General features: G+C 40.9%; 1 protein-coding gene across 5 annotated transcripts in view; it reads right to left on the bottom strand.

Annotated features, from left to right (window-relative positions):
* Positions 1–6,000, bottom strand: part of LOC103151580 (ras/Rap GTPase-activating protein SynGAP-like) — a 64,939-nt gene that overhangs the window by 51,223 nt on the left and 7,716 nt on the right. For 4 of the 5 annotated variants that reach the window (XM_016681588.1, XM_007571727.2, XM_016681587.1 and 1 more), the window contains exon 1: positions 4,002–5,186. The gene's annotated coding sequence lies outside the window, so the exon portion shown is untranslated. Of the gene's footprint in view, positions 1–4,001; positions 5,187–6,000 lie in introns of those variants that run through there. The other variant, XM_016681586.1, reaches the window with a different exon arrangement.

Genomic DNA, 6,000 nt, shown 5'->3' on the forward strand with positions numbered 1-6,000 from the left:
AAGTCCACTCTGATTGGCTCTCAACACCCTCATGATGACTCCTTCTCTGCTGAAGATGTAGCCGATTTCTCAGAGTCAAACAGAGAGAAACACAAGCAGCAAGACGCTGCCAGCCAAACCGAGCCAGGCCAAAACCTGATTAAACAGGCATAAATGTTTTACCTGTAAGGAAAGTTTTGATAATTTCATCTGTTTTTCTGGGTGAAGTTCCCAAACTCCCAAGCGACTCAAAACAGGAAATGGTTCCAACATCCAGCAGCCTGGGGCGGACAAGGAGCCACTAACATTAGGTCAGTTCAAACAGCTGCAGTGAGATTTATTTCTCCATCACGCAGGCTGAGGATCAGATGTCAGAATCACAGGTCAAGATGTTGCATCTGGACTGTTGAAAGGTGATACAATAAGACTCAGGTCAAAGTAAGGTTTCTTCTGCTAAAGTGGTTTTCAGGTTTCAGTGTCAAAAATGAGTCGAAAACTTTAAATTCTTGACTCTCCACCTCAAATTGACATTTTCCATGAAACCCTTAATCTCCTGAGAGGCCTATGAACGTTTGATAACGGTAAAACCTTTTTGCTTGTATCGATTAAAATATTAATTTATCTCATTGTTTTGCTACTTTTTTTATTCAATCAAAGAATATGACAGCAAAAGAAATCTGCTGTCTTATTCTGCTGGGTCCATTTTTATTTTTTAAATGCTGATGGGAGGTACGATAAAGCTTCAGTGCAAGAGGAAACAATCTGAGCAAACTCCAGGACAGAAATTTGTTCAAATGGGTTCCTACACTTTTATTTTTAGAGGAAATTTAAGCGAACTGACAGATCCGTTCTGTCCTTGGCAGAGCGATAAAGCTCCGTTGCTCCATGCGTTACACTGACAATGGCTGAAGAAGGAGAGAATTATGACGTAAACTCGGTGCTGGAGGAGAGTCAACGCTCTGCCGGCTGTCAGACTCTCAGATGACAACTGTGACAGAGAAGCAAGCAGTCCAGATTCTCAACAGTTTGCGACGAATTGGGAGAAATTAATTGATGTCGGTGATTCGTGCCTTTTTTATTACAGCTCAGCCAACAAAATCGCTACACCAAGGCATGCTGGTAGCTGCTTCGCGAGGGAGAGGAGGAGGAAATCCAGCGAGGGGGAACGAGTAAGAGCAATCAGGAGTTATCTTGTTCCATTAAAAGTGAAACTACTGATGTTTCATTAACAAAAGTACTTTTTCCTTCTGGGTTAAGATGGGAAAGCCCACTGAGTGCAACACAATCCATCCCATCCATCCATTTTCTTTACACCCTTTCCCTTAGTGGGGTCGGGAGGGGCGCTGGTGCCTATCTCCAGCTAACGTTCCGGGCGAGAGGCGAGGTTCACCCTGGACAGGTTGTGCAACACAATCCAGAAAACCCAAACATTAGCTACATCTGACGGAGGAACTCTGTCACAGCAGAGATTGAATAATTCACTGAATGGGTATCTGCAACAATATCCATCGCAAGAAGGTTTTCTGGCTGATCGTTTTCACAATCGATGGTTCTTTTTTTTTTCACCCATGTATTGCCATGATGTGTTTTGACAACAAGCTTCCTGCTGGACAACTAAAACAATCCTGAAAGCAACATTTTGTTGTTTTGTGTGAGTCAGCTTTTCCACTAATTATAAAGCTGGCGGAGGCCCCCCTGTGGAGCCTACAGGTGTCAGTGGAGCCCCCCGAGAAAGCTAATTAGCCAACTTTAAGCATCAAGAAATAAGAACGCCCCTAGCATTACTTCAGCTATGTAAACAGCTATCATTATGCACAGAATACAACAGCACTTTAACACCGTGGAAGTGTAGTGCACACAACTTTTCAAATGATGAACCGGTTGTTCGCAGTGCATGGGCGCAAGTTTATTTCCTGGGTTAACTAGTTGCCAGCAAACTGTACTTGTCTCCTATATTCCGTTCGGTTTCATCCTCTCTGCGTCGTTCCTTTAGCCGGGTACGGCCCGACTGATGACAGAACAATGACAAACCAGGGTCGGCATTAGCTTGTTGACTTTCCGCTTCGGCTAAGTGACGCCTGTTCTGACTTTATCGACTTTTTTCAGACGCTTCCTACGATGAAGACTGATAGCACATCAAGTAGCAGGTATGGTAATTCAAAGTGGATTCAAAGTGATGGGTTTTCCATCAGCAAAACTTTTTGCTTGTCAATTGAAAGCAGATGGAGGACAAAATATGTAGCATTTTTAAAGAAACATATTGCCAAGATAAAATCAGTTATATTTAATTTTAATAAGAAATAATTGTAGTGTTTGTCCTTGTGTAAATAATAACTCAATGGTTCTTGAGTTCAAGATCTTTTCATGCCCGATATCAGCAAAGCAACTGTCTGTCAAATTAACAATTATTATGCTCCCAGCAATTTAGACTTTTTCCCCCCCATTTGTTCTTTGTTTGTAACCGTAAAATTGTCGAGCAGATAATATGCTAAAATACTTAATTCGAGACAATTTCTTTGGGTCCCCCTCCAGGCCTTCGAGAGACGAAGACGCAGCTATAATCATATCACCCCGTTTCAACTAAAACAGTTGAAATTCCCAAATGTCTCGTCTGCTCTTGCTCTAGAAGATAACCTTTGCGTCGTAATGCATGACGCCGAAGCACAGACAGCCACTCAGGTGTGGCATTGAACATTTTCATAAAAGTAAAAAAGCTTAAAAACAAACAAATGTGAACTTAAACTGGAACGTGGAGATCATAGTGCATGCAAACATAACAGAGAATTTGCCAGGTAGACAAGTAGACAATTACCCCTAAAAAACATCTAAGAAATAAAAACATGTAAATGGACATAGCACATTAAATGAATAAACAAAGGAAAAACTTAGATGGCAAAATCCTTCTGAATAATAATGAACACAGAGGAATGAACAACATAAACCAACCCAAAATGGATGTGATGAACTCAGTAAACAACCAGAATAATAATCACAAAAAGGAAACAAAACAGCAGCACTAACAGATTATGACAGGAACAGTCCAGAATAAATAAGCAGACCACAAAAGTATACTATGTGAATACATCTGAGGAAAACGACAAACATGGCAGAACTGTGGATCATAAATCAGGCACAAAGAAAATCCTCAGAGCCAAAAGCTGAACTCCCAAAGAAAGTGCCGTTTCATTTTCATGAAACGAAGCAGGTCCAGAAGTTGTGACACGAAGTCAGTCAGAGCTTCATGAGTCACAGAAATAAGTTGCACTAAAAATTAACCCACACTGACATGCTAACACTGGTGTTAGCATCCTAATGCTAGCGTAAGCAGTCACGGTGAAATTACCTTAAAATTCATTTTACATTTGAACACCGTCATGTACTCTTCTAACGCCCTGCGGCATTCAGCTGTGCTGCAGTATCAACACTAATATGAATGTAAACAGAAATAAATCTATTTGTGTCAACCATGAAATATAGATGTTTTGTAGCATATAGCTAGCAAAATGATGTTATTGTTCTGGTGATAGTGTAAAATCACAAGTTAGTAGTGCTTTACTTGAAATTTTCTTAATGGGCATTAGAGCAGCAACAGATCCTCCTGCAACCTCAACAACAAAAAAAACATAGGAGCTTATACCAGTCAGCTGTTTTGAGCTGATGTTGCATGTGATATTATAGGGTTTTGTGTGTTTAATCAACAACAGGAGGCTTCTAAAATAAAAAGCTGCAGCTTGAAGACTTTTAAACAACAGAAAATAATATTTTTGCAAGCAAAGGTCATGCAGAAAGAAAAAGCAGCTGCTGGACATTTCTGTACAGCTATCGGCGGTTTCTTTTCTGCATTATAACCTGTAGTCTGAGACCATCTACCTACGCTGTCCACATGCAGGCTGGAAAGGTTTAACACCTTCCTTAGAGCTGCTGAATTCAACACTCCCTAAACACTTCACAGCGAGACCAAGCATTACTGCTTGCCACTTCTTTTTTTTATTTTCTTTCCACCCACGTTTGTTGGCACTTACCCAAAAATACAGGACTTTCTGGAGAAGAAATCAGAACATCTGGGGGTGCAAACTGGATCCAGGTGGGTCTCCAGGGCACTTGGTGTAAGAGGAGCGTTGCGAGGCTTAATTCCTTCTCGGTGCGCTGAAGGAATCAGTTTGTGAAGGCATTACAGAGACGGTGATGCAGGTATGATCTCTGAAAGCTTGAAGTATTTCAATCATCAGGCCAATTCGTTGGGTTTCCACTGCAGCCTTCACCTGTGCTGCAGAGTGTCCAGAGGTGTTTTTTTGTTAAAGAATGAAGGCTCCTGAGGGAGGAGGAAAGGGGGCGAGAGGGGCTGTGACTGGGATCCCTTCACCTCCAGATCAGTCCATCACTGAAGCCACAGCTTGCCCGTCAGCGGCGGCTCAGCTGCTCTCCTCTGCTTCTCCTTCCTCTCCTCCTCTGCTCTCTGTCCCCCAACGAAATGCAACGCAATCCCAACGCAGCTCGCTCGGTAATGGAGACAATCACCCCTTTTTGTCATCTTAATTGTTTGATCTGGGCGCACGAGACTCCAAAACTGCCCCTCCGTATCTGGAAATAACCTCGTCACACAACAGCAGCAGCAGCAGACTGGTACAACCGTTCCTCAACACGCCTTAGCGCTTAAAAACGGCAGGAAACTGTAACAGCTGCTCGTGCCAGTTGTATTAAAATGAATGTTACCAATCAGATGATGATGATGGTGGTGATGATGATGATTGCAGGGTATGCCAATAACTCTGAGCTGGAAACAGCCCTGCTGCTGCTGCTACCGCTCGCCGCGCGCTCCAAAACCCTCAAAAAAGCGTCCAAATATACGGAGAATCTTCACAGGAAAAAAAAAAAAAAAAACGCGCACCGAAAAATTAAAAGAAAATCGCATTCACGCACGTATTATTATTAGTTTTGTTTGTTTGTTTTTCTAAATCGTGATCCCTTCTTCTACCTCCGGATGATGGTTTAATCTTGGCAAGCGTCTGAGGTGGCACACACCGACGTACCCATAATCCAAAAAAAGCTGCAATTAAAGAACGAGGGTTGAATCTTGGTATTAATTGACGCCGAACTGGCCTTTTGAGCGATGCAGTCACACCTAATTTAGATTTAACGGCGGAGCTCGGAGCGGGAGGGGGGAAAAAACTGCTCGGTGCGCGGAGAAGTCTCTTCCCCCGGAGGGTGGAGATAGTGAGCAGGAGCCATGCAACGCCTCCAAAAGGAGCCGAGTCCGCCCGACTCAGAACCAGCTGTAGAGAGATTTTCAATTATTCTCAACGCGCAACGAGCTTTTAGGATAGATAACTAAAGTTAACTAAATGAGCTGCATTTAGAGAGAAGACAGGTGCATTAGGAAATCAGTGAAAAGTTCATTCAATTGTTTTTGTTCATTTTGGCGATTATGACATAAGGCTAATAAAAACCTGACAATACATTTTCTTTAAAACAATTAAAGTGTTTTTAATACAGAAATGCTATGGCCAATGAATGGAAGATTAATTATTTGACAGTAGCCCAGCGGATAGTCACTGAAACTCTCCAAAAGGAGGAGAGGTCACAGAAGGGTATGTGGAAAGTTGAGTGGAAGGAAAAAGTTTGGAAAAGAAAAATAATTCTCAACTACTTTATTTAATTATTTATTTATTTATATATTATTATTATTATTATTATTATTGTTGTTGTTGTTGTTGTTGTTGTTGTGTAAGTGGTGGTACTGCAAGTTGTATTAGTTATTTTATTAGGCTTTTTAAATTATTTTTTTTAATTATATCATTTTAATTAAAATTATTGTAGCTACCATACTTTTTATTATTATTATTATTATTATTATTATTATTATTATTATTATTATTATTATTATTGTTGTTGTTGTTGTTGTTAATGGCGGCAGTAGAAGTAGTTGGAATAATAGAGGGTTTTACTCATGAGTTAGTTTTATTATTTAACACTTAACTGATGATGATGATGATGATGATGATGATGATGATGATGATGATG

This window comes from Poecilia formosa, unplaced genomic scaffold, assembly GCF_000485575.1.
Source record: "Poecilia formosa unplaced genomic scaffold, Poecilia_formosa-5.1.2 Scaffold286, whole genome shotgun sequence".
Lineage (NCBI taxonomy): Eukaryota > Metazoa > Chordata > Actinopteri > Cyprinodontiformes > Poeciliidae > Poecilia > Poecilia formosa.